Here is a 19,677-nt window from a genome sequence, read left to right as displayed (position 1 = left end):
TGATGAACACTAGCTGATGTATAAAAGTCTAAACATTAGTTTGACTACCTGGCCTCTTTAAGGTGAGCTGCTACCGACTGCTGCTCTTCTGTCCAGTAGTAGTAGTGCCAATGCCAGATTGGATGAGAGAATGTTAAGGGCAGTCTCTGAAGTAGTGAGAAAGAAAAGTGTTTTGCCAAGACAATGTTAGTGAGAGAGAAAGGAGGACTTTAGATACAAAATTGCAGCCATTTACAGGTTATTCCTCAAGGGAATGGTAGAAGTTATTGTCAAGGAAAGATAGCCGACTTTGGACAAGATACAAATATTGATCCTTTAACTGAAACAGTGACTGAACCTGTAGCCTTGCTTGTTACAAGTCACTCGGAGGGTTGAGAATTCTGATGCTGTCCTTGGTGTTGTAATTTTCAGATTCTGAAACTGCAAGTCGAAGCATCATCAGGAAATGTAAAAGTGAGACGGATTAAAGAGAATTAAATTGGGAGCCTGAAGTCAAAACTAGAATATTTAATGCATCTTTGGCAATATTACCTCTGATTTTTTCTCTTTTTATAAATGTGTTTTTTGGTATCTAGATTTTTTTCAAAGTTAATTAGTGTGGTTTGTTCATCTCTGTGACTGTTTATGCACAACATAAATTGAAGTAGGATTATTGCCGTATTACCAATTAATTTGGTCAAAATATATAGTGGGTTGGATAATCATTCAGGCTGGAATAAATACCTCAAAGCCCTAGTTGGCTTGCTTACTGATGATATAAGTAACAATGCAAATGTGTTGTTACAAACGTGGGGGAGAGATATCATTTTTTGTTGTTCTTATGTTAATCGATTGGAAAAGACACAGGAGCATTTCTGATCAGCATACCTACCCATCCCTTCATTCACACAGTACTTCCTAGAAGGTTATGTGTATGGCTTTTCCATGGAAAGTGCAATGAGCATGTAATGAATTGTGTGATAATCTAACACACATATCATATAACTCTGACAGAAGTCATATGTCAAAGACAAATATGCTGTTGTAATCACAAGTACAGTGATTATTATGCAAAAGGAAATTCTGATTGCTATGTGGTGAGTTTGTGGCTTACCAGGTGCTTATAGGAGGAAGTTAATTTCTATTCCGTTGTTCTCTTTGATGGCGATACCCTGATTTTCCATAGTCTGCATAACTTGAAGCTGGTAGGAGATGCTGACCTTCTTCAATTCCTCATTTCCACTGCCTTACCTAGTGTTTATTCACCTTTTGGGGAAAGCCATTGTCACATGAGGCTCATGGTATCTGGCTGGTCTCTTATCCAACCCTGTTTCCCTAATCTTTGATATTTTGTGAATGGTTTCTGCCTTAGTTTCACCTTCTATTCCAACTGCTGTCACGTACTTTGAACATTTGCGTGGTCATTTACCCAAATTTCTGACCTTTTCTTCTCCAATGACTAATTTACATTCTCTGTTTTCAGTCTGTGGCAGGATGCTCAGATGATATAATTGCTTGGGGATGTCTTATCTCCGGAATCGTAAAAGTTAGAGGCATCTATTTTCAACATAACCATCCAGCTTTCAGTTTCCTTAGTACTTTGATGATGTATAACTTCTGTTCTTCATCATAACCTCCAGTTCCTAGGCTCTACCTGACTGTAATTTCTTCTTTAGTCCCTGTAGACCTCACGATGCATCAGTTCTGCCCCTCTATTGCCTAGACACTCAAATCTCTTTCCCTTCTAATGGTAGTCTAACTTCTGCCCTACAGTGCAACCAAATTTGATCCTTCAGAAGCTACACATTTGGGTCCTTCTTTAACTTATACTGTATTATTTAATTAACACTGATGACATTGCCTTTACTCTAAAATCATCCCTTCCACGGATTTTTTCTGCTTCTGTCTCTCTTTACTGGCATTTTTTTTTTTAGCCTCTCTCATGGGACCCTGTTTTTCCTTATATCTAAGCCAATTTATCTTCTACTTCAATTTATCCTCCTGATTGATCTTGTCAACTGACACAAGTTCAATAGTCTATAAATTAGTTACACACAGATACACATTTGGCCTCAACCTCTCTCTGCATCTAAGATCATTGTATTCAGCTGCCATGGTACTGTCTAGAGGTATTTCAGTGATGTCATTCTCCAAAGAGAGAGAGAGAGGCAGAGACACAGGCAGAGGGAGAAGCAGGCTCCATGCAGGGAGCCTGACACGGGACTTGATCCCAGGTCTCCAAGATCACGCCCTGGCCAAAGGCAGGCACCAAACCGCTGAGCCACTCAGGTGTCCCTCCCTCGTTCTACTCCTAAATATGTTTTCTCTCTATATTTTCTATCAGCAGAAGCCACTAGACTCCAATTATTACTCAAGCTAGACATGTGAGAGTCACTCCAGGTTCCTCCTTTTTCTGCCCCCTCCACACATCCAATCTATTAAAAAAAAAAAAAAGCCCTGTGGATTATCCTTCCTAAATATCTCCCAAATTTGTCATTTTTCTTCAACTCGCACTCATTTTGTCCAAATTACCACCTCCTACTTGAAATATTGCCATAGTTTCTTAAGTTAGAGATAGATATAAGCTAGAGATAGAGATAGAGATAACTCGCAACTAATTCTCATGATTACTTCTATCTACTGTACTGGTTATTATAAAATTAATAAATAATTAGCTACTATAAAACTAGCTACTATAAAACTAGTACATAATTTTATCTATCCTTTCTTTAAATCCTACTGTGATACTGTATAGTCAACGGGATAAAGTCCCAACACAGTATTTTCATATAAGAAGAGCATCTTATTCACACCTTCATTTCTGATTTGTGTCACCTCTTATAGCTCCCTCCACTCCCAAATACTACAAATTCTTAATCATGGAGAAAAATAGGATGTTTCTAGAAAATGTCATGCTATCTCTAGTGTTATACCAAATGGGCTCTGGAATCAGACTTTCTGAGATAAAATCTAGTATGTTTTACTTTGGGCAGATTGTCTACTTTTTACCCTTTATATAAAGCTGATAATAGTAAATGCCTCACAGTTGGTTGGGAGGATTAAAGAAGGTGTCCTCCTTAAAGCATGTAGCATAAGGTCTGATTTATAGTTGCTCAATTACAATAGAAATAAGAAGGAAATATCTTCATGTCTTGATCCCAAAAGCTTTTTATCCTGAAGTGTCCTAACTAAATTCTGGGAAACTCATTTCAAATTAGTTTTGTCTCTAGAAAGGCTTCCATGACCATTTCCCTCTTATTCCCAATTTCATATAAACTTTCCCTTTTACACACACACACACACACAAACACACACACATCTATTATTGGATTTGTCACACTGTATTATAAGTATTGGCTTGGATCTTGACCCACTCTTAACTGGACAGTAGCCTTAAAGTGGAGATCTGCATCCCAGTTGTCCAGAATTTTACCAGGCATGTTGTAGGTGGTTGAATAAATGAATATGGATATGAAAAATAGAGCACTTCTTTTAGATACTCCAAATCAATCTGTCCATATGGGCTACACTTGAAAGTGACAGAGTAAGAATAATTTATGTTCTTACTTTCATGTTGTCATGTATATGATCCTAAATTCTTTTAATCCTTAATAAAAAGAAATAAACCTAGGGATGACAGGGTGGCTCAGTCAGTAAAGTGTGTGCCTTCAGCTCAGGTCATGATCCCTGGGTCCTGGGATGAAGCCCCATGTTGGGTTCTTTGCTTGGTGGGGAGCCTGCTTTTCTTTCTCCCTCTGCTGCTCCCCCTGCTTGTGTTCTCTCTTTCTCTCTCTCAAATAAATAAATAAATAAATAAATAAATAAATAAATAAATAAATAAAATCTTTTAAAAAAATGAAAAGAAATGAACCTAAGTTGAATACATGCTTTAGTACTTTCTGTCTGGGATACTTTAGGTTTATGAAATCTTGAAAAATAATAATAAAACAGTCTGGATTGCTAAAAAATAAAAGAATAACAGTTTGTTGTAATGTGGAATTACATGAATAAACTATTTGTATTATTCATGATTGGCCAGTAGTTTTCTTGGGTATTTCTGTCATGGTCAGAGGATCCAAAAGGATCTGAATCCCTCTCTTTCATATTTTGGTGATGCTGAGACTTTTTGGGAAGCATAAGAACCAAGGTGATTGAAAATGGGATGATGTAGGGGGAAGGGAAGTAATATTTGTGTTCTTGCTTTTACATTGGTTCTTCCTTTACACAACTTTTTATAAATTTTTTTTGTAAGTGAGCAGATGCCAACTAAAAGATAGTTTTAATGTTCTCTTATTATTCTATTTTCTTTTGTTTAATTGAGAAGGAAGATGAGAAAACAGGACAAGTTCTCTATTATTTCATATGGTATATCTGGCAGCTGGAGAATAGCAGTGGTTGACAAAATGTTCAGTTAATTGAAGCCATGTAGTGGATATTGATGATCTTTCTACATTTAATGGAGAAATAAATCTACTGCTAGAGAAAAAAAATACAAATGGCTCTTTGGCTGATATATGTCCACACTATCCTCTTCGGGCAAATCAAAAAATAATAATTACTTTCCCAGATGTAATACGTTAATGCTTAATTGCACTCTGCAGAGCATCTCAAGTTTAAGAAAAATAACAGTGGAGCTTATTCCTTGATTTTTAACTGTCAGATACAATAAAAACATACGGAGATAAAAACATTTAATTCACGTAGCAACCTGTTGGTGACAGCAAAGTTACACAGATTCTAGCAGAGAACTGTATATTCAAATGAACCTGTTCAAGCTTTCAAAATATTTGTGAAATAATGGACAATAAAGGGATATTTATTAAATGGGGCTCTTATAAATAAATATATATATATATTTATTTATTGTAGTTTCTTTTTTAAAGTTTTTATTTGAATTCTAGTTAGTTAACATACAGTGCCATATTTAGTATCAGGTGTACAATTAGTGACCCTCTAAGTATATTTTAAAACTCTGGTTACTCCTATTTATACATTGCTTTGGACCTATTGAAGTTTCATATGTAATGTTTTGGATAAATAAAAATCGTGGATATTTCCATAAAATATCCAGTTCCTCTCAAAAAAGAAGAGCATTTATTCGCTCACAGGTAATGCCATTTATCAAAAAAAAAAAAAAGATTTTACAATGACAATAAAAATATAGGGCTGAAAGGCCTTAGTATTAATTTATTAAACTCATTATAATGACATTTTAAAAACTCAAAAATTCTCAAAATTGTCTTAAATTCCTTATTTCCTATTTGGAAATACAGTTTTTGATTTAACTGACTTGAAAGTATTTATTTGCCTCCTCTCTCCTCTTCAATAAGACCAGTTAGGAAAATTTCTGCCATGATACTATATCAAAACCCAGCACTATGTCTTCAGTTACGAGGCTTGTTATACATTAATATAACTGAACTTAAAGTTATAGTAGCTAAAAACTCTCTCATTCTGGACTCCCTCCTATCTATTACACCCTATTAAATTTCTTGTTTATCTGGTTTTCCCTCTCCTGTTACCTCCAACACTTCCCCCTTCATTTTACAGAAATTTTCCTTCACACCATCTTGTTTGTTTTTTCCTTTCTCAAGAGTATCTAAACGTTCGTGTCTTTCATGCCTGACCCTCTCTCCTCCATTGTATACGTTCTAAACAATTTTCTGTAGGCTGAGAAATAGGATGAATCCTGTAAGAAATTACAGTAAGAATCACAGATTTTACTTCAAACTATAATTCCAATTAATTATTAATATTTCTTTTTTCTTCCCTCAATTCTTTTTGTTTTGTTTGTTTGTTTGTTTGTTTTAGTTTCAGGTGTAGAATTTAGTGCTTCATCACTTATCCACACTTAGTGCTCATCACAAGTGCCCTCTTTGTTACCCATTACCTGTTTAACCCATTGCCCCTGCCCACCTCCCCTCTAGCAATCATCAGTTTTTTCTCTATAGTTAAGAATCTGTTTCTTGGTTTGTCTCTCTTTTTTCTCCATTTACTCATTTGTTTTGTTTCTTAAATACCACATATGAGCGAAATCATCTGGTATTTGGCTTTCTCTGAATGACTTATTTTGCTTAGCATAATACTCTTTAGCTCTATCCACATCATTGCAAAGGACAATTTAATGCAAAAAAGATTTCATTCCTTTTTATGGCTGAGTAGCATTCTATTGTATATATCTATACCACTTCTTTAGACCTTTATTGGTAGATGGACACTTGGGTTCTTTCCATAATTTGACTATTGTAGATAACGCTGCTAAACATCTGGGTGCGTGCATTCCTTTAAAACAGTATTTTTGTATCCTCTGAGTAAATACCTAGTAGAACAATTGCTGGATTACAGGGTAGTTCTATTTTTAACTTTGTGAGGAAACTCCTTACTGTTTTCCAGAGTGCCTGCACCAGTTTGCATTCTCACCAACAGTGCAAGAAGGTTCCCCTTTCTCTGCATCCTTGCCAACACCTGTTGTCTCCTGTATTGTTGATTTTAGCCATTCTGACAGGTGTGAGGTAGTGTCTGATAGTGGTTTTGATTTGCACTTCCCTGATTATGAGCGATGTTGAACATCTTTTCATGTGTCTTTTGGCCATCTGTAAGTCTTTGGAAAAATGTCTGTTCATGTCTTCTACTCATTTTTAATTGAATTATATGTTTTTTGGGTGTTAAGTTTTATAAATTCTTTATGTATTTTGGATACTAACCCTTTATAAGATATGCCATTTGCAAATATCCTCTCCCATTCCATGGGTTGCCTTTTAGGTTTGTTTTCTTCATTGTGCAGAAGCTTTTTATTTTGCTGAAATCCCAATAATTATTTTTATTTTGTTTTTTGTTGCCTCAGGAGACATATCTAAGAAGAAGCTGCTGCAGCCAATGTCAACAAATTTACATCCTGTTTTCTCTTCTAGGGTTTTAATGGTATCCTGTCTCACATTTAGGTCTTCCATCCATTGTGAACTTATTTTTGTATATGGTAAGAGAGGCCCCAGTTTCATTATTTTACATGTTGCTGTCTAGTTTTCCCAACACCATTTGTTGAAGAAACTGTTTGTTTGTTTTTCCCATTGGAAATTCTTTCCTGCTCTGTTGGAGATTAGTTGACCATATAGTTGTGGCTCCATTTCTGGGTTTTCTCTCTGTTCTGCTGATCTAGTGTTTGTTTTTGTGCCAGTACCATACTGTCTTGATCACTACAGCTTTGTAATATAACTTGAAGTCCAGAATTATGATGCCTCCAGCTTTGCTATTCTTTTTTAAGATTGCTTTGACTATCTGGGGTCTTTTGTGTTCCATACAAACTCTAGGGTTGTTCTAGTTCTGTGAAAAATGCTGGTGGTATTTTGATAGAGATTGCATTAAATGTGTAGATTGCTTTGGGTAATATAAACTTTTTAATAATATTTGTTTTTCCCATCCATGAGCCTGGAATTAATGAGCAGATGTGTCATGCCATACTTGCTAGGAGTGAAAAGCTAGATCAAGAGGGTGTATGGTTATTTCATGAAAAGAAAGTAGTATGTTCTGGTAGAAATAGTATTGTGGTTTCTGGAAATTAGAAGTGTGGTTGGATCATATTGTTCAAAGTAAAGAGGAAACTGGGGTGGGGGGAGGCAATATTAGTGACATAAGCCCAAAAACATGAATTGGGGCCTAATCAGGCTGGATCTTGTAGGCCATGTTATGGAGCCTAGGCTTTGTTTTAGAGCATTAGGGATCCACTGAAAAGTTTATGATGAGGAGTATCATATCTGAAATTTCATTTTAGGAAAAAAATATCTGGCCTCTATGACAAAATTATTTGGAAGCTGATATATCTGAAGAAAAGGATACAAATGATGAAGCTATGGTACCGATTCATGAATGGTGATAAGGGCTCTGTGAAGCCTCAAATAATATCTGGCTTGATTTCCCCAGTGCCTATATTGTAGTATAATGCCTAACATGGCCTCGGCATTTAAGAGATATTTTTGTTTGTTTGTTTTACGATTTTATTTATTTATTTAAGAGAGAGAGGGAGGGGAAGGGAGCACAAACAGGGGGAGGAGCAGAGGGAGAAGCAGACCTCCTCACTGAGCAGGGAGCCTTATGCAAGGCTCAATCCCAGGACCCTAGGATCATGACCTGAGGCAAAGGCAGATGCTTAACTGAGCTACCCATGCACCTCTGTTGTTTTCTTTTGAATAAGTGATTGAATTAGAGAAGTAGAAGTGGGACTGGAGAAGACTGGACAGATTCCAATTCCAGTATTATTTATTGAGTAGAATTAAATATATCTGGTGATTGATTGATTTGAGGAAGTGAGGGATTGGGAGTTGCTGAGGGAGAGTGAAAATATATGTATTAGATGACTAGAGGGTAGTACTAAACACTGGATAGGTACCATAGTCGAGAGATTCCATTTCAGGAAAGTGGGACTGGTTGGGGATGGAGGGGGCTGAACCAGTTTATATTCCCATCAACACGGCACAGGGGTTCCATTTTTCAGGTGTGAGGTGATATCTCATTATGGTTTTGATTTGCATTTCCCTGATGATTAGTCATGTTGAGCATCTTTTTAATGTACCTATTGGCCATTTGGATGTCTTCCTTGGAAAAATATCTATTCAGGTCCTTTGCCCATTTTAAAATCCGTGTTGTTTTTGTTCTTTGTTTTTTTGTTTTTGCTATTGAGTTGTATGAGTTCCTTATACATTTTGGATATTAACCCTTTGATGTGTGTCTTACAAATATTTTCTCCCATTCTGCACCATTTCTGTGGTGTCAGATATGGTTGTTTCTTCATTTATATTATTGATTGTTTCTCCTTCTGTGCAGAAACTTTTTAGTTTGATGTAATCCCACTTGTTTGCTTTTCTTGACTCTACTATTGGTATCATATCTGAAATATTGCCAAGACCAATGTCAAGGAGGGTTTCTTGGATTTATGTCTTGGAGTTTTATGGTTTCATGTCTTACATTTAGATCTTTCATCCTTTTCTACTTCATTTTTATAAGTGGCATAAGGTATGACCTGGTTTCACTCTTTTGCTTGTTAATATACAGTTTCCCAGCCCCATTTATTGAAAATTTATCTTCTCCCGATTGAGTATTCTTGGCTTGCTTATCAAATGCTAGTTGACCATATATGCTTGGCTTATTTCTGGGCTTTCTATTCTGTTCATGGATCTTTGTGTCTGTCTGTTTTTATGCCAGTACCATACAGTTTTGATTACTGCAGCTTTATAGTATAGTTTGAAATCAGAAAGTATGATGCATACAGTTTTGTTTTTATCTCAAGATTGCTTTAGCTGTTTAGTATCATTTGTGGTTCCATATGAATTTTAGGATTGCATTTCCTGTTTCTGTGCAGAATGCTATTGGAATTTTGATGGGGATTGCATTGAAAATGTGGTTGGCTTCGGGGAGATAATATGGACATTTTAACAATATTAGTACTTCTGATTTACAAACATGGAATGTCTTTCCACTTATTTGCACCTTCTTCAATTTTTTTCGTTCATGTCTTACACCTTTCAGTGTACAGATTTTTCACATCTGTGGTTAAATTATCCTAAGTATTATCTTTTCATGCTATTGTAAATGCGGGTTTTATTTTTCCTTCAGATATTTCATTGTTAGTGAATCGAAACAAAACTAATTTTTGTATGTCGATTTTGTATCCTGCCACCTTATGAAATTCAATATTCATTTCTTAGTTTTAACAGTTTTTTGGCGGAGTTTTTAGGCTTCCTTTATGTATAAGATCATGTCATCTGTAAACAGAAAATTTTCTATCGTCCTTTCTAATTTTGATGTCTTTTCTTTCTTTTTTCGGCTCTACTCCCTCCCTTTCTCTCCTCTCCCCTCTTCTCTCTTCTCCTCTTCTCTTTTTTTCTTTTTGTCTGATTGCTCTCACTTGCATTTCCAGTACTATGTTGAATGAGAATGGTGGGAGTAGACACCCTTGTCTTGTCTCTAAAGAGGAAAAGCTTTTAACTTTTCACTATTGAATATGATGTTAGCTTTGTGCTTAGCGTACATAGCATTTGTTATGTTATGTTGACATGTGTTTTTCTATACTGAATTTGTTGAGAGTTTTTATCAGGAAAGGATGTTGAATTTTTTTCAAATGCTTTTTCTGCATCTATTGAAAGGATATGATGTTTATCCTTCAGTCTATTAATGTGAAATATAACATGAATTGGGTTGTGTATTTTGAACCATCCTTGCATCCCAGAGATGAATCCCAATTGATCATAGTGTATGATCCTTTTAATGTGCAATTGAATTTAGTTTTCTAGATTTTTTTTCTTTAGAATTCTAGCATCTATGTTCATCAGGGATATTGGCCTGATATTCTTATAGTGTCCTATCTGGTTTGACATCAGGATAATGTTGGCTTTAAAGAATGAGCTTGCAAGTATTTTCTCCTTTTTGATTTTTGGAAGAGTTTGAAAAGTTTGTTCGTCGTTAATTCTTCTTTCAATATTTGGTAGAGTTAATTGATGAACCAGTCTGGACTTGGGCTTTTCTGTTAGGAGCTTTTTGATTATGGCTTCAGCTTCTTACTGAAGAAAATGGTCTGTCAGATTTTCTGGTTCTTCATTATTCAGTCTTGGTAGGTTGTATGTTTCTAGGAATTTTTCCGTTTCTTCTAGATTACCTAATTTGCTAGTGCATAATAGTTCCTAGTCTCTTGTGATCCTTTGTATTTCTGTGGTGTCAGTTATGTCTCCTTTCTCATTCATAATTTTGTTTATTTGAGTACTGTCTCTTTTCATCTTGGTTAGTGTAGCTAAAAGTTTGTCAATTTTATTTATCTATTCAAGAAACAATCAATAATTATATCGATCTTTTCTATTTTCTTTGTAATCTCTATTTCATTCATTTCTACATTAATCTTTATTTCATCTGCTTATTTTTGGCTTAGTTTAGGCTTCCTTTTGTATTTCCTTCAGGTGTAAAGTTAGGTTATTTATTTGAGATGTCCTTTTCCTTAATGTAGGCATTTTTCATTGTAAAATTCCCTCTTAAAACTGCTTTTGCATTATCTTATAAGTTTTGTTTTGATATGTTGTATTTTCTTTTTTGTCAAGGTACTTTCTGATTTCCTACTTTTCTTCTTCTTTGACTCATTTGTTGTTCAGCAGTGTGTTGTTTAATTTCCAGTTATTTGTGAACTTTTCAGTTTTCTACCTGTTATGGATTTCTAACTTCATACCATTGTGGTTGGAAAAAATACCAGATATGATTTCTCTCTTAAGTTTGTCAAGTTTGCTCTGTGGCACACAATGTGACCTTTCCAGGAGAATGTTCTTTGTGCTTGAGAAGCATGTGTAGTCTAGTACTGCTAGATAGAATGTTCTACACATGTGTTTTAGGTCCATTTGATGGATAGTCCTCATTTTTCCTTATTAATTTTCTGTCTGAATGATTTATACAGTGTTAAAGTGAGTACTGAAATGTCCTACTTTTATTGTATTAATATCTATTTCTTCTTTCAGTTCCATTAATAGTTTTTTTGATGTTTAGTTTCTTTAATGTTGGGTGTATATATATTTGTAATTGCTATATTCTCTTTATATTTTTATTTTAATCACCTAGTACTCATCATGACAAATGTACACCTTCATCTCCTTCACCTATTTCATCCATCCTCCCACCCATCTCCCCTCTGGTAACCATCAGTTTGTTTTCTATAGTTAAAGATATAGCCATCTTTATCAGATATGTCATTTGCAAATATCTCACCCAATTCAGTAGGTTGTCTTAATTTTGTTATTTCCTTTGCTGTGCAAAAGCTTCTTATTTTGATATAGATTCAATAGTTTATTTTTGCCTTTGTTTCCCTTGACTCAGGAGACATATCTAGAAAGAAGTTGCTATGATGATAGCATACTGCCTATTCTCTCTTCTAGGATTTGTATGGTTTTCTATCTCACATTTAGGTCTTTAATCCATTTTAAATTGATTATTGTATATGGTGTAAGAAAGTGGTTCAGTTTCATTCTTTTGCATGTTGCTGTCCAGTTTTCCCAACACCAATTGTTGAAGAGACTGGGTCTTTCCCATTGGATATTCTTTCCTTCTTTGTTGAAGATTAATTGACCATATACTTGTGGGTTTATTTCTGGTTTTTCTATTCTGTTCCATTAATTACGTGTCTGGTTTTGTTCCAGTACCATACTGTTTTGATTATCACAGCTGTGCAATATAATTTGAAGTCAAGAATTGTGATGCCTCCAGATTTGCTTTTCTTTTTCCAGATTGCTTTGGCTATCTGGGGTCTCTTGTGGTTCCATACAAATTTTAGAATTGTTTGTTCTAGTTCTATGAAAAATGCTAAATACTAAACTCCATGATGGCAAGGGACAGTATTATATTTAATATTCAATATATATCTTGAGTCACTTCTCCCATTCTTTTCAATTAAAGCACTAAATTTCAATTAGTTTTTCCTCTTTCAGGTCTTTGACATACTCAGCAACTAGAAGCTGAAATTATATAAGCCATTCTTTGCTCTTTGGTGCATGGTAACAGGATTTATAAGGGAAAGGGACATTGACTAGCCCTGATGATTTCATCTGCCTGAGTCACTTCTGCATCAAATATAGCACAATGTTCTGTGTACATAAAAGAATCTGTGTGATAACAAATATTTGTACACTGCACAATACTTTCCTAGGCATTTTTCCATATATTAGAAGAACTTACTTTTCATATAAAACTATGAGCATATGTATAATATCATTGCTATTCAACTATAAAATGAAATACACACTGTTCAAGAATCTTATCCACAGTCTCAGGTTAGATAATGGTCTAGCAAGGCAGATAAACCAGACCTCCTAGCTTATAGTCCAGAGCTCTACCTACAAAGATGCCTTTTAACATTGTAAAGTAAGCTTCTGCTTTTGCAAGTTCCTAATGAAATTTTAGTTTAGTTATTCATGTTATTGCTTTTAAACTAATTGAAAACTAATTTAAAATTAACATACTCTTCTAAAGTTGACTTCACAAGATGATTTTGGGAAAGAAAAAACTGGTAAATCTAGGTGCCTGGGTTTCTCCCTCTCTGTAGCAATAACAGAAGAGTTTATCAATATTGTAATTACTTCATCACAAATGACATGTAAAAGTAATGTAGAGGGGATCTAGAATTTACTACTTTTTCCTTCCCTAAAAAAAGGAAAGGGAATATATGATGTGAAGGGGAACAAAATATACACAGGTGGAAAAGCCTGTGACAAAATGCCAGAAATGAGCTGGACAGATTCAGTAGCTCCTGAGTTACCAGCAAATCCAACCCATCGTCTTGTACACAATTATGTTGAACCTCATCTCATTCTGTTGTGAAGAAGCAAGGTGCTATACAATAGATACCACATAATATAATTTCACCTGTTGAATTGGGAAGTGTCGAAATCAATGTTTACTGTCACTCAATCTGGATTCCAAGACATTTAACAGCTGTAAAGCATTTGTCGGCAGGTTGCAGGGTAAGTGTTCATGGTTTGTCAGTTCAACCTGTCTCTGATGATAACACAAACTGGGCTACCTATCTGAGACAGATACAGACTTCTGGCAGCCATTCAGATACTAAGAAGCCAGAGAATATATGAAATGCTTGAATAAACATCAAGAAAATACATATTTCTTAAATGTACAAATATTTCTGTGATTCTCACTATAATTTGAGCTGTACTAAAATAAATAAATTTAATACATAATTCTAATATTAATAGTTTGTTCTATGCCATTCACTAGAAAGTTAAAGCAGGAATTACTAGAGAAAAATAAAAAGTTCATGGTTGAGGTCACTGATCTACAGATAGATATCCTTCTTGGCTATGAAGGACAGGCAGCAAGTAGAATAAGATGTCAGAATATGATTTCATATTCATTCAACAATAAAAAATATCCATTAAACACTTGCCATATGTCAGACACTGCAGTATTCAGTGGTAAACAAAATGGACAAGATCCTTGTGTTGATAGAAGTTAAAGCCAATCTATAGTCCTTGGACCTTTTAAAATTATCTGAATGGTAAGCCTTTGAACCAATTACAAGCATCCTACTACTGGCCACATTTTACCTGTGGAAAACACCTTTTATTTCATTATAAGAACTAAATTTGATAATTTTTCCTAGAATTCCAATAGTGATCCAGAAGATCTATAATTCCTCAAGTATTCAGATTTGTTTATTGTATATACATTCACAAATACATATACATTAAAAATATATACATAAAAATTTTATATGAGCCCACATATATAAACAATAATAATACATACAAGTATATATACATGCATATATGAAATATATGTATTTACCTTTACATAAATATATATTCTTAAAACATACATATACATAAAATGTATATACACCTAAAAAGTGCACATGTAGACATATGCATCTATCTCTGTATTTACATAATCAGGGTAGTTTGAACAATGTTTTGAAGAATTATCAATTATTCTTTTTGCTTCTGTATTAATGGTACTATGGCTAAGGAAAAGTGAAAAAATTAGTATCTTCAGATTATGTACAGACAAAATGATATGGCATCTGGATTTTCCTGAAACCAATCTTGTATTGAGTATGATTGATAGAATTGTATGGTGTAATAGACATAAAACATAAACTGGCCATAAACTGATAATTGTTAAAACCAGTTTTTTTTAAGATTTTATTTATTTATTCATGAGAGACACAGAGAGAGAGAGGCAGAGACATAGGCAAGGGGAGAAGCAGACTCCGCGTAGGGAACCCAAAGTGGGATTCAATCCCAGCACCCCGGGATCACACCCTGAGCCAAAAAGGCAGGTAATCAACCATTGAGCAACCCAGGAGCCCCTAAAACCAGTTTTTGAGAACACAGAAGTTTAATATACTACTGTATTTACATTTCTGTATATTTGAAAAGATGTAAAAAATAGTTTAAAATATTCCAAAGCAGAAAAAAACCCAAAGTAGACAAACCTGCTTTACTGAAGATTGAATCTTGAAATAAAGCTATGATAATTAATCATTAATTTAGAAATATAGTTAAAATAACCTCCTTAATTGGTGCCAGTACATCCTCTGTTCCCTCACTACTTTGAATTTACATGCACTCAATGCTTTAACAGTTCTTAACATTGACTGGGTGATATTTAAACATTGCAAAATTTCTGACATCTCCTCCCAACTTTTATAATCCAAAAATAAAAATGTATCTCTATTTGGAATAGTTTAAGACTCTTTGCTAGGGCCTCCTGTGGTCAAATTTTTTGACTCTAATTTTAACCTGTGTTTATATTATTTCCCATGCATATCCCTCAATGTAATATTTGGAAAGATACCGCATTTCATCTTTCTTCTCCAGTATATTCACAACACTGTTTCCCTTTATTACTTAGAAAGGTTCAGTAGCATTGGCAATGAGATGTCTCTTATTTGCAAAGAATCTTTATTTTAAAAAACAAAACAATTGTAGACTTGGTTATAATGACCACATGGGACAGAAAATCTTATCAGGCAGCAAGCCTATTTTTATCTTAATCACATGAACAATTATGAATTCATGAAATACTAGGGCGTTAAATTTTCTTTAAAGAAGGGAAACTAAACTTCTTAAAAATGAAAGAATTATTCATAAAGGCATTGAAAATACTAATTGGCTTCTACAAAGAGCAAAGAGCATTTCTAATACACTGACTATTATTATTTTTGATTATACTTGGATGGCTACATGTTATTAGACAGGACGTAAACAGAATAAACCTTGATATGATAAAGAGAATATTGCAATCCAGTAATGATAAGTCATATGAAAAACAAATAGGTATTTCCTGAAAATAGTGTAGAGACTGGCAGTGGGTGGCAATATTACCCAAAGGTAACACCAGCAAAAGAGCTCATTAGTTTCTCCTCTTTATATTAATATTGTCTCTTTTTACATAAAATTTTCAAACAAACCTAAGTGAAACAAAAGCAGATTTTAAAAGGATTTCCTCCTTTTACTCTCCCCCTGACTCTCTAGTGAGCTGACTAGTAAAATCTAAGCATTTAAAAAAATTCCAATGGGGATGAATTGATCCACTCCTGACTGAGACTAAAGTCACTTTCACCACTTCAGCAGATTAAACGACTGTTTATTGAATTTGGGGTCACTTCACAGAAGCTGTTTGACCTTAGGTCTTCTCTAGCTGACAGAAAGAAATGTGGAAAATGCCAAGATAGGGTCTACAATTGGGTGATATTTTGGGGGAGTTAGTTTATTTTACCTGATGGTACATGCTGGTAAATCAAGGTACATTTTTTTTTTTTTAATGTTTTAGCTGCTTTAGAGTCAGACAGCTGGTTTTATATCCAGGTCAGTCATTTCCAACAAGTATAATCAGGAATAGTGACATAATTTGCCTAATTCTGTTTTCTCATCTATTAAAGTTGAATCGTCTTTAGTTTGAAGGGTTATTAGCAGGATCACATAAAATACTCTACATGAGGCTTATAACCCAGTGCCTGGTGCATAAGAATGTTGATTATCAGGACACCTGTGTGGCTCAGTTGGTTAAGCCTCCAACTGCTGATTTTGACTCTGGTCGTGATCGAGAGTGATGAGATCAAACCCTGAATTGGGCTCTGTCCTCAGCTGGGAGTCTGCTTAAAATTCTTTCTTTCTCCCTCTGCCCCTCCCCACTGTTCGCATTCTCTCTCTCTCTCTCTCTCTCTCTTTCTCCCCTTCTCTCAAATAAATAAATATATCTTAAAAAAGACTGTTGATTTTCATTTTCTTGTATTTTTTGTTCCATTTCCTTAATACAAAATATATATTCCTTCTGTTCCTATGCTAAACACTAATCCCTTTCAGTAGTAACATGGCTCTTTCTTTCTGTAGTTAATGCTTTGGCCTACTTTCTACATTCAGTCTAAATGTCTAGCTTCTCACCTTATTCAGAAAGACTAGAATTAAGTCCAACTTCTCCCATCTGCCACTGGTTCTGTGTGTGATCATATGTATTGCTATCTGGTGTGTTAGAACCAGGGTAACAAATCCACATACTGCCCTATGATAGTTTTGGCTCTACTTCTAATTACCTCTGTGCTCAAAAGGAAGAAGTTATTTTTTTCCTTAAGGCTTCCTGTGTGACTTTATTGGCAATTATTCCCCATTACGCAATGAGCTTGATCAGCTTCCTGCGACCCAATCCACTAATTATTGTCATGGATCAATACGTTAAAAAATTCCCTTACAAGGAACAACCAGAGAACTGCTTACAAGGGCATTATCTCCAGCCTCAATCTAGTGTGGGTGGGATACTTTCCCATATACATTGAAGTGTGAAAATATGTATCATTGATGTGGCCACTGCTCTAAGTCCCAAACCAAAACACTACTGAATACATTTATTGCATCCTACTAATGTCAGTAGCTCTTCATACGCAAAATGAAACTACAAATTCCCAAATGATTAGCATGCACTTCCTTTCTTCCCATTTCTATTGAGCTGGAAATGGAAACCATTCCAATAATAATCAGATGCATAAAAGCACAGAGTATATTCTATAGCTACAAATCAAAGTTATCACCCTTTTCTTCCTATGTCATTTGACCCAGGCAAATGTAAGTAGAGAATGCTTTGCCAACTATTCTTAATTTTCAGTTCCCTTCTTTGGGATGGACTCTACCATTTGCCCTTCTCATTTAACTCTCTTGGGCTAGGTGTCTTGCAAAGGAAATTGCTCTGTGCCTGTTAGAAATAAATAGTTTTAATTTTACCTCTTAATCTTCACTTTAACTTTCATCTTGAATTTCCCATTTTCAAGTATCTGACTAAATTGATTTGATGCTTAATGCTTGCCAAATAAATAATGAGGCTCTGAATGAGTCCATATGTAATAAGGCAAGGATTTCATTACTTCTAACATCGCTATAATCAGGCAATGATTAAATTATTTCTAGCATTCTTAATACCAATGTGAAAATATGCTAAAGACCCAGAACAATTTAAGCCTTTCTACCATGTTTTATATCAAGCATTTCTGTTTCCAGCAGTTTATCACAATGTTGCAGAAATTGGCCTGTAAGGGTTTATGCTAATGATAATGGAAAGAACTCATCTACAGGTGTCCCCCTTTATCTAAGCTACATCTTTAAAATAATTTACAAGTTCCCTGGTAACAACCCTAAGGACCACCAGCAGGAATGCTGATTAACATTTAGTAGGGGAAAAAAGGTTTAAATAATCAAACAATTTACAAATTGTAGAAACTTAGATGTTCAACTCATGGTTTCTTTTGGGAGGGGTCGAGGGTGGTTCTGAATTCAAAAGTGTCTGCCTGTTCTAGAGAGAAAGAGAGAGACTCAGGCTTATCTTCCAAAAAAGGGCCCTTAAATCAGTCTCTGGCATGACTGGCATTATTTCCAGTTTGCAGAAATCAGATTATACCCATTGAATCCAAGGGTGATTCTTAACTTAGACCTCTGAGTTATGTCTGTAGTACATTTGGAATCTGACAGTAACACCACCCAAGAAATGATTTGCAGCTTTAATGCATGCCTCTAGGATGGTGATATTGATGAGAAATCTGTATTAGAGCACTGTGAATCATCATTAAAAGGCATTTAAAATTGGCTTGTAAAATGTGGCTTTCATTGCGCTCTATGCACTCTCTTGGAAAGATAAAGTAGGATATTAAAATGATGATATGGATATTAATAAATATGGCTCCTCTATTAGATCAGAATGTGGCAGTTTACTCTCAAAGCTAGAGATTCTATTTTTATTATTGAATCCTTAAGTGGCATTTACAATGGTCTGGAGCCAAAACATAACTTTTCTGTCCACTAAGCTAGCCACTTGTCCAGAACTTTAGTTTAAAAGAACAAAATGTTCTATTATTGTTTCTGTTGCTTATAAATTCCATTCGTGGGTTTATTATAGGCTAGGAGAATGTTAAATCTGGATATCAAGTGATTTCAGGCTGTCTGAATTCATAATGTAAGGACTTACTGAACTGCAAACAATCCTGGGTTTTTCAGTGCAAAAACAGCTGAGAGGTGTGAGAGTGGAGTAAGCTGGGGGAGGGGTAGAAACCTGGTAGCATTCCAGGGCATAGAGCCAGTGCACCGAGATATACCGAATTCTTATTGCAGTCATTGTACATCAAGATAACTTATAATATATTTATATTCAACCTAGCATTTATTATGGAGCATTTATTTTATTAGACCTACCAATTTAATTATATATGAAAACAAATGAGCTAACATGAAAGAAAACTGCTTGTGTATGGAAGAAGATAAGCCTATATTATGGTCAATGTATTTATCCATTAATATAATCATTATCTAATTTAAGGCATTTGAGTTCAACCAAACTATCTCTCTAATGTGGCTTACGATGTCTGCGGTTTTCAGAATAGTCTCGGAATTCAAGCCTGCTCTCTTTTCCTGGTTTACATTATCAAGTTCTTATTTACAGTTGTTTAAACATTTTCAACTTTTTCTGGAGTATCTATTTTGAAATTATATTCAATTAGAATCTGTTGCTGTCATTAAAATGTCTATTTTTTTTGGAATAAATGGCATTTCTGGTATATGTAATAGTCTTAAAGGATGCTGGATGTTGGCTTCCTAAATATAATCTGGCTTCGACAAGCAGCTGAGCAAATCCATGGGATTTTAGAGAATGACCATATAATATTTGAGATAACCTTTCATATTG

This window comes from Canis aureus, chromosome 4 (genome assembly GCF_053574225.1).
Source record: "Canis aureus isolate CA01 chromosome 4, VMU_Caureus_v.1.0, whole genome shotgun sequence".
NCBI classification, from domain to species: domain Eukaryota; kingdom Metazoa; phylum Chordata; class Mammalia; order Carnivora; family Canidae; genus Canis; species Canis aureus.
The sequence above is the reverse complement of the archived record's forward strand: the minus strand, read 5'-3'. Positions refer to the sequence as shown.